General features: G+C 38.9%; 1 protein-coding gene across 17 annotated transcripts in view; it reads right to left on the bottom strand.

Moving 5' to 3' along the window:
- plekha5 (pleckstrin homology domain containing A5) overlaps positions 1-12,857 on the bottom strand; it is a 203,891-nt gene that overhangs the window by 112,035 nt on the left and 78,999 nt on the right. Inside the window, exon 1 of one of the 17 annotated variants that reach the window (XM_062983156.1) lies at positions 1,677-1,806. The exons of the other annotated variants lie outside the window; for them this stretch is intronic. The gene's annotated coding sequence lies outside the window, so the exon portion shown is untranslated. Of the gene's footprint in view, positions 1-1,676; positions 1,807-12,857 lie in introns of those variants that run through there. 17 annotated transcript variants of the gene reach the window in all.

The raw sequence follows: 12,857 nt of genomic DNA, 5'->3' as shown, positions 1-12,857 counted from the left end.
GTTTTAAATATAAAGGCTATAGAACTTCCAACATTAAACTGAAATTTTACAGTACACGTCAAAAACCAATCCTTTTGCACTAAAGAATGATTTAATTCTAGCTTCGATAATAAATATCACTTTGGTACAAAGTACACTGAGTGAATCCATTTGAATTCCAGCCACAGTTTCCCCTCCAACCAGAAATTGATATCTAACATTTGTACAGATCAGGAGCTTAACGCTACAGGAATCATAGAAAAAATGGATTAGATGCTCTTAGTATTATATTTATTCATGAAGCCCTGACATTGTCATCACAATAAATTCAAATACTTCACTACAGACCATTTTAATTTTCTTAAATAATTGTAGAACTTTATATGCAAGCAAAACTAGCTTTGATGTGGCAAAGTTTTGAATGAACAACTACTCTGGAAATTACAATGACAAGGACAATTTTCTTTTCAGCCAAAAATGCAGTAGTCTGAATTCTGTTTCCAAGATATGAGTAAATCCATTGAATCAATGAGATTTACTTATGTGGTACCTACCTAGCTATTCAACAACTCATTCCATGGGTCTACTCTGTTTGGGACTAACCAACAAGATTCACTCCAGTTTATATGATTATTTCATGAGGCTTGAGAAAGCAGTTTAGAAGCAGAAGGTGGGGGCAATATGTTAAGTGCTTGCATAACGAAATAATAATTTACCACAACACTAAAACACATTTAAAATTAAAATCTATAAACTGCTTTTGCATGATACAGGTCTTGAAAATTATTTCATAATAACTATATTATATTATTGAATCAGTTAAAAATAGTACACTAGAACTGCAGTGTCCTAATATATGTACATTTTTAAAACAGTATGGATTCGAAATGAGAATACTGAAACTTCAGTGTTAGGAAAGGTTTACATATTCCTCTGTCATGGGTGACACTGCAGTAGATGAACTTATTCACTGTTGGATGAGGACTAGTTAAAGATCTACAGAATTCTTAATTTAGCTCCTACATTGCATTAATTCGGTGTCTTCACTGAGAACCGAGATCAGCTATGAAACCAATCTTTTTTTCTCTACTTGAGTAGAGCATACCTCCTTTTTAAAGTAATATTAATTGGATCAGCTGATTTTTATAATATCACACGTCATTATTTCCTGTCCTAGGTATTTATTCTTTGGAAGTACTTTTATTTCTATTTCATTTATCTGATAAAAACAATAGGTATAATTCAACAATCTACCAAAAATGTCAAAGTCCCATTAATACTTTCTATTGCATATATCAGTGCCTTAGAACCCTTATCTAATCTACTTAACAATTAAGAGAAAAAGGAAGGTAGTAAGCACTGTTTGTAAAATTATTTTCCCCCTTCTTTTTCACTGAGCCATTTCAATTTCAGATTTTTTTCACACAGAATGTAAATTATCAAACCTGTGATTCATTTTTTAAACTACACAGCAATCTGTTTTCAACAAAAGTCTTCCAGTTATGTACAATTAGCAAGAACCACAAATAATCAAGTAAAGCTAGTGAACAAACAAAACATTATGCATCTTTTCCAAAATCGAATGTGGAGGCTAAAGCACTTCATAGGTATGCAAGTTCAAAAGATGGAATTGTTTATGCAATGAAAGAAAAAAAATCCCTGTTGTTAAATGAAAACACAAGCACATACAGACTTACCAGCCTCCAGATAAATTAATTCTTCACAAAAGCCTTAATGCAAAAAGTGCTTGGAGAGATAAAGAAGCACAATTCTTTTGTCTTGAAGCTGCTTCTCAAGTGAGCGGTGCACAGCCCTGACACTAAGAAAAAGCATCCTGGCTGAGCAAGTTGCTAGCTTGCCTGGGAAACCGATACTGGAGTGATGTCACACAGCTTCTGAAACATTACCAAACCTCAGAATCATCGGCACCGTTCTCTCAAGTAAAACAGTGTTAGCTAACAGAGATGTCAGGAGCACATACAGTTTTCAATGAGACACATCCTTCATCTCCTACTAACATCAAAGGCCTTGATTACGTTTAGCATAGATTCCTTGCAACATCTAAAGAGCAGCTGTGTGTTGCTGTTGTTTTTAAAGAATGTACTCATCTTCTTATATTTGGATTTAAGGCTGCTATATCAGTTAGAGAAAATGTCATTTTGCAATTTGGGAACAAGAGGGATGATCACATAAATTGCTTTGTTTACTGTGAACATAGCATTCCTTGCTTTCTTCAGGTAAATGCACATTCCTGAATCTTAATATCATCCCTCCCCAACAGAGTTAATAACTGAAGGCCTGATGTATAACAAGAAAACAGATTAGCAGGAATATAATTTCTGCTCAGGTTTAGAACTACAGTAGAGTCTCACTTATCCAAGCTAAATGGGCCAGCAGAAGCTTGGATAAGCTAATATCTTGGATAATAAGGAGGGATTAAGGAAAAGCCTATTAAACATCAAATTAGTTTATGATTTTACAAATTAAGCACCAAAACATCATGTTTTACAATAAATTTGACAGAAAAAGTAGTTCAATACGCAGTAATGTTGTGTTGTAATTACTGTATTTACTAATTTAGCACCAAAATATCACGATATATTGAAAACATTGACTACAAGAATGGCTTGGATAATCCAGAAATTTGGATAAGCGAGGCTTGGATAAGTGAGACTCTACTGTAGTAACAGAAGGAGAACTTTACACAAGCTGAAAGGGTGACCATCTCATTTTCAAAAGAAGACTTACTAGAACTAGAAATTACTGTTGTGTGAGCTTGATCAATCAAATTATGTTCCAGGTTCCTAAATTACTGACTGATAAAGAAAAGACTAAGAAATACTCCATTTTCCATTACTGTTGGCCATATCACTTGGCTTTACTATTCTGAAAACAGGACCTGCATTGTTTTCTTTAAAGGGGGGGGGGGTATGCATTCTTAACATAATGTTCTAGCCTTTGTAAACCTATTTTGCTACTTCCAAGGAATGGAAGAAATATAAAGAAGAAAAGCCTTTGTAACAACAGGAACAATGTGCAAAGTGAATAATAAACGATACTGCATTGCCAACTTGCATATATACTAGAACAACAATTAAACCTGCTACAGAACTAACACTCAATCTTCTAACCACAATTAAGGGATGACAAGGAAGATGAGGATATGTTTTCTCCCTTCTCTGATGCAGAGTTTCCTCAATGGCTTTAATCAGGATTAAGGATTAAATGAAATATTAAATTACAACCATGGCATCCACCTTGTCCTGTAATGGCCCCTTAAAATCATCAAAAAAGATGATAAAAGACAGCTACAAAACCATGCATTTCTCCTACAGTTTTGCACTTCCAGACTCTTTCAACCATTTTGCTTCTTCACTGTGAATGTGTAGTCTTGTAGCTGTATGCTAGTACCACTCAAAACATCTTCCTCCTATCCAGCCTTTCACCCATTATTTTCTCTCTGATTAAATTCTGATGTTTCATTACTTATAATTTTGGGGTTGGTTAAGGTACGTGCTACTGGGCTAGCACCACCTCTAAATTCTCATGTTAGTTCTTGTGTTTCCCTCCTAATGTTTGAAAGGCCCTTTCGAGAGACTAGCCTGTGGGGTCAGACTCTCAGAAATCAGAGAGAGGTATCTTTTGAAAGCAAAGTTTTTCTCACAAAAGATGCATTCACCCATTTGTCAAGAATCCATCCTTATATGTCCACCCTTTTTGGGAGCATCACCTGATCCTATGTAGCAAAGGAAAGATCTTTTACTGGGAGAGGAATGAGAATGTTTGATTTTACCAGCCCAGAGCATACACCAAAAGCTGGACTGAATGCAATAGGATCATCAAGTACATCAGAGATGTGTTGTGTATGGATAACACATGTTGTGTGATCAATGTATGTAAGCACTACTAAAATTGGGAACCCATAATTCTGCAGAGTTTGGTTGTTCACTCTGTTGAAAACATCTTTTTCTCTAACCCAGATCTCCCACTGTTCAGTTTCAGTGAATGGATGACCCAGAGTCAAAATGAATAATTTAATAACCTTATATGATTTTTCTAATTAAAATTTTCCCCATCCCCAAGTTAAACATATCCAAATTTTGAAACTTTTCTTCATAGGGGAGCTCTTCTCCTCAAACAGAAACTGGGGATTTTGCCTGCATTAATTATCATAATCAGAAATCAGTCTGCCAGTATGACATCAAGCCATGTTGATCAGCATCATCAACATGTTGATCATCGTCATCCCCTTAGCCTCCCCCAAAAGGTCTTGACCTCTTTGTGGAAGGCCAGCAGGGATGAGGCCATTCTGGTTTCTCTTGAGAGAGTTCCACAGCCTGGCAGGAGCCACCAAAAAGGTCCTTTACCGTGTTCATACCAAGTGTGCTCGAATGGGTGGTAGGACCAAGAAAAGGCCCTCCCCAGTAGATAGTAGATGTCTCCCAGGTTCAAAGAAAGAGATGTGGTCCTTCAGATAACCTGGACCAAAGCCATAGGTCAAAACCAGCACTTTGACTTGTGCTCAGAAATGTGTTGGCAGCCAGTGGAGCTGTCATAAAAGAGGGTTTGAATGCTCCCTGTAACCAGCCCCACTTAGCAATCTGGCTGCTGCTCTTTTGGACCAACTGAAGTTTCCAAGCACTTTTGAAAGGCAGCTCCATGTACAACACATTGCAGTAATCCAACCAGGATATAACCAAGGCATATACCATCGTGGCCAGATCTGACTTCTCCAGGAATGGGAGCAGTTGGCGCACTAGCTTTAAATGTGCAAAAGCACTCCTAGTTACTGCTGATACCTGGGCCTGAAGGTTCAGAGCCAGGAGTGCTCCCAAACTGCGAACCTGCATTTTCAGAGGGAGTGTAACCCCATCTAACACAGGCTGACTCACTATTCCCAGATCTGTTTCATGACTAACTAGAAGCACCTTTGTCTTGTCTGGATTCAGCTTCAATTTGTTTGCCCTTATCCAGTCCCTTACTGCTGCCAGGCACCGGTTTAGCACAGGAATCACTCCCTTGGAATTAGGTGAAAAGGAATGATAGAGTTGGGTGTAATCTGCGTACAGATGGCACCACACTCCAAAACTCTGGATGACCTCTCCCAGCAGTTTCATGTATATGTTGAATAGCATAGGGTACAGCAGAGAGTCCTGAGATCAATGGCTAAGGAATTGAATAGAAGTCTTCCAACACCACCTTCTGAGAACGTCCCTCCAGGAAGGAATGGAGCCACTGAAGAACAGTACCTTCAAGCCCCATCCCAGAAAGGCGACCGAGAAGGATACCATGGCTGATGGTATCAAAAGCCGCTGAAAGGCCCAGAATAACCAACAAGCACATACCCGCCCCCCATCCAGGTCTCTATGTAAGTCGTCCACCAAGCTATCCTTGTCCCATAACCAGGCCTGAAACCAGACTGAAATGGATCTAGATAATCTGCTTCATCCTGGAACCCTTGGAGTTGAGAAGCCACCACATGCTCCAGAACATTGCATAAAATTGGGAGATTGGAGACTAGTCTGTAGTTGCCCAGTACAGAGGGGTGTTGGTTGTCATCCTGGACTACACAAGTCTAAACTAGTTATGCAGAGGATAGGATTAGACTGAGGGAACCCTCTCTGTATTCCCAAGCATGCCTAGATAGGCTTTTGCTGTTTTCCCTCTCTTGCTTTCCTGTTTACATCTACTTCCTCACCTTGTTGTTGTAGCAATGTGATCCTTTAGGGATGAGGCAACTTCCTCTATCTAACTGGAATGTTAATTGTCCCCAAGGCTTGGACCATTTGGTCAGCCATGCTCTCTTCCTCCTTTGTCTTTGACCTAAGAAGGTCACATTTTGCCCTATCTCCTGGCAAAATGTAGCTATTTAGATATTTTGTTATTTTTACCTTCTTACCTTCCTTAGTAGCTAGCCTAGAGAGCTAGTTAGCTCCAAGAACCTTTTCTATCTACAATGGGTTTCTTTTTACCTCAATAAATGATTTTTGAACTTTCAAGGAGACTTTGCAATCCTTTGCCATCCTGAGAAACAAAGGCCTCTCCAAGCTCACCACACGTAAGTTTCTGCTGCTTATGAAACGTGGTTTTACCACCCAAAAGAGGGTTATTTTGAGTCTAACTGCTCAATAGATTCCCAACAAGGGGTCTATGGAAGATTTTTTAAGATGTCTTATCACAGCTTCCTTGACGTCTGTAGGGACCCTGTCCTGATGTAGGTAGGTTTTAATCACTTCCCTGACCCACTCCACCAGTCCCCCTCTGGCCTGTTTTATGAGCAAGGAAGGGCAAGGATCTAGAGCACATGTGGTGGCTCGCACCTCTCCAAGAATAATAATAATAATAATAACAACAACAACAACTTTATTTTTATACCCCGCCCCATCTCCCCGAAGGGACTCGGGGCGGCTTACATGGGGCCTAGCCCGATAAAACAATCAATATCAGTAACACGACTATAAAACAATTATACCAGTAAAACATCAATAGCAATAAAACAATTGTTAAAATAGGCAAGAATCATACAAAAAACATACAATATTAAAACAGGAGACTCCCGTTCACATCCTCAGGCTGCACAAATTGAAAGGTATCTGTCAACACAGGACAAGCAGGTACCAAGGTTGCATCCACTGGAACTGTATCAACTGTGTCGTTAGAGAGGATCTGAGTGATCTTATCTGCAAAATGTGGGTAAGCTCCTCACAGTGTGCTGTTGTATGGTCAACATTCTCTTTTGAGCCATGTTGGATTAGGCCTCTAACTACTACCCGAAACAGCTCTGCTGGGCAATTTTGTGCTGCAGCAATAGTATTTGTAGAAAATGCTCTTTTTGTTGCTTTTATTGCCCTACCACAGATCTTCAGATACATCTTAGCTTGTTCTTGGTCGCAATCACTCTGAGTTCTCTGTCACTCTAGTCCCTGTCCCACGTGTTTCATTGCTGCCAACTCCTTAGTGAAACAGGGGGCTGGTTTAGCTCCACTTCATAAGAAGGAACACTTTGCAGAATCGTGTCTACCACTCTGGTCATGGCTACATTCCAGAGATCAACCAGAGTTTCAACAGGATCACCGGAAAATTCCCCAAGAGCCATCAGAAATCCATCTGGATCTATAAGCCTCCTGGGGAAGACCATCTTAATGAGTCGCCCACCCCTGCAAAGGTGCTGAGTCCCAGCCAGTCTAAACCTGATCAGTTAGTGATCTGTCAATGACAACGGAACCGCAGGGAGCTCCTCCATTCTCACAATAGCGTTCCCACCTTGTACATGGCAGACATGAAGTCCTGAGCCACTCCTGACAGGGCAGTCTCAGCATGGATGTTAAAGTCCCCCAGTACTGTGAGCCATGAATTCTCCAACACCAACCCTGATACCACCCTGGCTAGCTCAGGAAAGGAGACTGTTGAGCTGCGGGTTGGGTGGTAAACCAACAAGATCCCTATTCTGCCCTGGCTACCCACCTTTAGGTATACACACTCAAACCCTGTAGACTGAGGGATAGGGCAGCTGGTGGGCAGAGCTGAAAGAGATTGACTCCCCCAGTCTTATGCAGCCAAGTCTCTGTAATATCTGCCAGGTTGGTATGTTCATCCAGGATCATGTCCTGAATTGCAGCTGTTTTGCCATTTACTGACCTGGCGCTAAGCAGCAGCATTTTCAGCCCACAAATTTATCAGGGCATCCAATTTTTTTAGAGGATGGCCCAGAGAGCATTGTGATTCACTGTGTCCATTCACTGTAGAAGGGCACATGAAATGTCATCATGTTCTGCAGCATTTTTTTCTGATTCGGAGACATATTTTCGGCAGAGGAAAACATTCAGTGTTGTTAAGATTTGAAAAAGGTTTGCATCAATCCCATCTCCCATCTAAAATAAGCTGATAGCGGCTGTTAGATGGAAACTGATCAATTTTTTAAAAATGAGTCCCTTTGAGTTCAATTTGGATTTAAATCCAGGCAAAAGAAGGTAGCCACAGGGTATCTCAATATTTACTGTGTATCTATTCATAGAAAGGTAGGTTGGGTATTAACTAGGGTTGTTTGGCAAATGACTCAGAAAATAGTTTCTGGTCTCCATGGCCACACATCGTTCCCCAGACTAATATAAGCTTCAACACTTTTCTCCTCCATTTTCGAGCATATATTATGACTCATAATCTATAAAGAGTGTGCTCTTTTTCTTCCAAAAAAAGCAATCATGACATCTAATTGATTTTTTAAAAGTTGTATTTACCAATATCTAATGTTATTCAAACATTAATACTGAGATAAAATACAAATAACTCTAGCAGTTGGATACACTGTATTTGTTTGAAGGAATGAAGGAAGAGGACTGGGAGAGAGAAGCTTTACACTAAAAATTTAACAACATTTGCTCCATCTTGTGGTGAAAATCTGTAACTGATTTGCCAACTTTCAGGAAATAATGCAATTCAATTAAAATGTTTTGTTATTCTCTATGACTGGAGTTCTCAAGTCATTACTTAACAACAAACCTAATCTGTTCCATATCAAAGAAGGATTAGATCACATAAAGCTTCCTACCAATAATTACCCTGTACGTAAATGAGCCTATTCTCAGGTGGATTGTTCCACTGAGAAAGCATGGGGCATTTGAGTGCAGTTTTGCTATAACAATTCAAGCGGCAAAGAATTCTTCCAATATTTTTGCAGTTTAAAAAATATACATAGCTCAAGAACCAAAGTTAAGCATGTAATATCAAATGATAGTCCAAGTAGAGTACTATGCAAATGGACCTGAAGTTCTTCTATTCTACATCTCTGCAAAAAAAATACCAAGTAACCCTATTGGTACTTTAAAAGGTTGTGGTGAGAGCAGACACTGCCATCAGAAACGCCTGCCAACATACTGCTCCAAGAAGTAAAAGCAATTATTTTACACAAAGCTTATCACTGTACAAATATGTGATTTCCATACCGGTAGGAAGCTTCCCGTTAACAAGGTGTAGAATCATAGTGATGAAGATAGAAAATAATGTTGGGGCAATAAAGCATGCCTGTTTGACACTGGATCCCACCTTAAATGGGTCACTCTGGGAGCCATTCTGTCTAAGACAGTTGCCATCATGTCATCACGCAAAATGTTCACAAATTTATCAGGGCATCTGGTTTTCAAGAGGATGATCCAGGGGGCATTACGATTCATGGTGTCAAAGGCCTTTGCAGGGTTAATGAATGGTATGTACAGAGGTTGATTTTGCTTCTCACATTTTTCTTGGGAGTTGTCGTGCAGTGAGGAATATAACCATAGTTCCTCTGGAGGGGTGGAAGCAATTTTGGGATTCAGGGAGGATATCTTCCAAAATAGGTAGAAGGTGGTTTGCTAGGATCCATACAAGGAGGGAGACACCTTGATAGTTTCCAGTGTCTGTTATTTCTCCCTTTTTGAAAAGAATGATGATAATGGTGTACCTGAAGTCTTCGGGAATCTTCGCAGCCACCCACATATTTCAGTAAGTCAAATAATAGGTAAGAACATGATATTCCCCTGCTCTCTTATAAGGGGGCCGGGCTGTGGAGCAGGCTGGTTACTAGCCAGCTGAGTCATGAGTTCGAGGCCAGCCCTTGTTGGAGTGAGCACACAACAATTAAAATAAAAAATAGCCCTGCTCGTTGGTCAACCCGAAAGACAGTTGCATCTGTCAAGTAGGAAAATTTAGGGACCACTTATGCGGGGGAGGCTAATTTAACTGATTTACAACACTGGATGAGGAAGTACTCTACCAAAAAGGACTCGTCGTTGTCACAGTGGATGTTGAAGCAGCAGCTCCTCCTGTAGCCGGAATCAAGCATACCCTCACAAAGCCAGAAGCTGGGAAGTTAAATAGCCTCTGTGTCTGTCTGTGTGTTGTTTGTCTAATGGCATTGAATGTTTGCCATATATATGTACATTGTGATCCGCCCTGAGTCCCCTTCAGGGTGAGAAGGGCAGAATATAAATACTGTAAATAAAAATAAATAAATAAAGAACAAATCACACCTTAGCTGTGTTTGGGTGAATCCTATGTTTTACTGTTTTCACAGTTTCTAGAATTGTACTGTATTTGTTGTGTAAAGGGTATCTGTAGGTGTCCCTGTTAAGCCCAAAAAGACATAAGAGTAGAACAGTAGAGTTACGCTATCCTATATGAGTGTTTTTCTCCCACGACTCAAAAATCTTTAACTGCTAATATTATTAGCCAACATTAGGGCTATTTACAATTCTTTAAAATCCAACACAATATTCCTTTGGGGAATATTAGTAAAATATGAGCAAAATATTTAGAAAAGGCCTGGCCTTTTTATGTGGATAAGACAAGCCCTAGAGCTAGTTGGAGCCACAGGTTACATATGGATTGTGACGCTCCACAAAGTATTTTGAAGATGCATCATAGAGTTGTTTTTGTAAAAGACTGTGTATTCCCAATTCTCTTACAAAATCAGGAATTCAATTTCCTCTTAGGCACAGCACTAGTCCTGTTTTTCCTCTCTCCCGTAGTACATTTTCTTCTCACCTTGGTTCCAGACCATCACAGATGCACAGGTTTAAACTACAGATAAAAAAAAACAACAAAGGCGCAGGTGGAAAGTAAGATAAACATCAGTATCAGCTCTGAAGGGAGAAGTGCTTGTCAACAAGCAACTCCAAAAGTGAGTGAAAGCCCAATAAAGAACATTTATTTGACATCTGCAGCCATATCACGGGAAAGAAGCTATCCTAATGGAGTTGGATGATAGGCAGTTCTGATACTTTATTTTTGTTTTGCTATGTTTTGCTTACATGTTTAAGGGCCTGTCTAAATCCACCTCATACTTCTAAAATACAAATAAAAATAAATCAATAAAAATAAAACAAGGAAATCAAAACAGATGATATTAAAGTGATTGTCTTTCTGGACATAAAACTACAAAGGTCAGTAAAGTCCTCTATGGCTCATGATAAATCGGAGAGGAGGGGTCTAAAAGGAATACCACTAATCCACTGCAATTTGATTTTCAACTCACCATTAAAGCAACTGATGAAGCGATAAGGAATTTATCCCTAATTAAGTCCCTGGTCTGCTTCCAGAGCTGTAACCGTTTTTCTAACCGTTTTTCTTACTATAACAGCTTTAACTCACCATCATAATATCTTCTATGGGGAAAGAAAGAGAAACACAACTAGTTTACTTCAGAGTCATAAATCCATCACAATTTTGCATGAAGATGAATCTTCACATGTGGAATAGTGGCTAAGAAGGGTGGATTGGGATTTAGGAATACGGGTTCTTGTCCCCATGGTATCATAAAAGAAACAATCTTGAGCCCACTGCCCTCTCCATTTGTTCCTCTTTCACAGGGTTATTGTGCCAAACACAGTGCCTTACATTCATTAAAGGAAACAAGGCTATTTCTGGTAACAATAAAAGTAAATATTACGGGAACAATAATGTAGCAGCAGCTCAAGACCTTTGCTTCTAACCACAGAGCCTTCAGTGTAAATCTAGGGCTTCATGCAAGTCCTGGAGAGGTGGTATGAATATTGGTACACTGGAACTTAGCAGGTTGGGTCCCTAAAATCATTCCATTCTAGCTGGAAGTTTTTGATTGGATTAACAAAATAACTGATCAAAATATACACGTTGAAGTACTGGCCATATCAATTTATGTACAGAAATGAAAATGTCTTATATAAAGATCTTATATCTACCTTCCTTTATGGCAATAGCCAATTCATGGTTGGTCCATCAAATCTTGATTAGACAGAGTTTACATCCTTGCATTATTAGAGAAAATGACATAAAATTAAAAGATCTTTCATTTGCTCAGTCTCTTTGTACTCCTAAATCACTCATTTCCTCAATCTCTTTACACTTTCAAATCTTCCACTTTCCTTGGAATGTTCTCTCCGGAAAAGAAAAAAAGCCTGTCTCAAAAATGTTTTACTCTTGTTGCTCAGGATTTATATCCAAGCTAGCTGTAGGAGGTGGCACTTCAGATACAATATTTTAAATTAATAAAATAAACAATTGCTAAAGCATTGTTTAGTGTTACTAGAACTGGCTCAGCTACCCCTAGTCCTTTATCTTCACTTATAAAGCAGCTATAAGACTAACAATTAAAGATAGTTTAGGAGCCTAAACTATGGTTGATGACAGGTAAAGTCTATGTCATATAGTGTGATATGAAGGTGTGCTGCTTCCACTATTCATTTTTAAGATTAACCAATTTGTCCTGACCAAAGCAACATGGCAAACTAATGTTGATCTCCAATAAAACTCATAAGTGATGAAAAACCTAAGCAATTCTTGTTATTATGATAAAGATGCTAGAATTAGATTTCTTTTGTTTTCCTACTTGAGCAATACTGTTGTAAACCCAATTAAAATCAATACTATCTAGGAAGACTACTCTGCATTCTGGAAATTATAAGTATGAATTGAGCATCTGGGAACAATGCAGATAACTGCACAAGTGACCGAGTGTATTAAGAAGAGCTTTTCTGTCTTCCTTTGAAGCATTGACTATTGCCTCAGCCAAAGGCAAGATATAACATTTGATGAATTAATGAGCTGATTCAAGAAGACATCTTTTATCTTACTAATCTATACTAAACGATCAGTTTACTAATCTATACTAAACAATCTTACTAATCTATACTAAACGATCAGTTTAAGTGTAGTCCATCATTATGTTATCTACTACTAGAGCACTCAGTACTACAAAGACACAGGAAAGACCTTGCCAAAGGAAAACAGTGAAAATACAAGGTGCTTTCATTCCCATGTCAAAATGCTTTTAATATATGTTCCCTGTTCTCTCTAACGATTCTTAGATAATGGCTACATGCATTCAACACACAATGTTTATGGATTTTCATTCAATAAACTGGTGC

This window comes from Anolis carolinensis, chromosome 5 (genome assembly GCF_035594765.1).
Source record: "Anolis carolinensis isolate JA03-04 chromosome 5, rAnoCar3.1.pri, whole genome shotgun sequence".
In the NCBI taxonomy this organism is placed as follows: Eukaryota; Metazoa; Chordata; class Lepidosauria; order Squamata; family Dactyloidae; genus Anolis; species Anolis carolinensis.
Note: the sequence above shows the minus strand (reverse complement) of the source record. Positions and strands in the feature narration are given on the sequence as shown.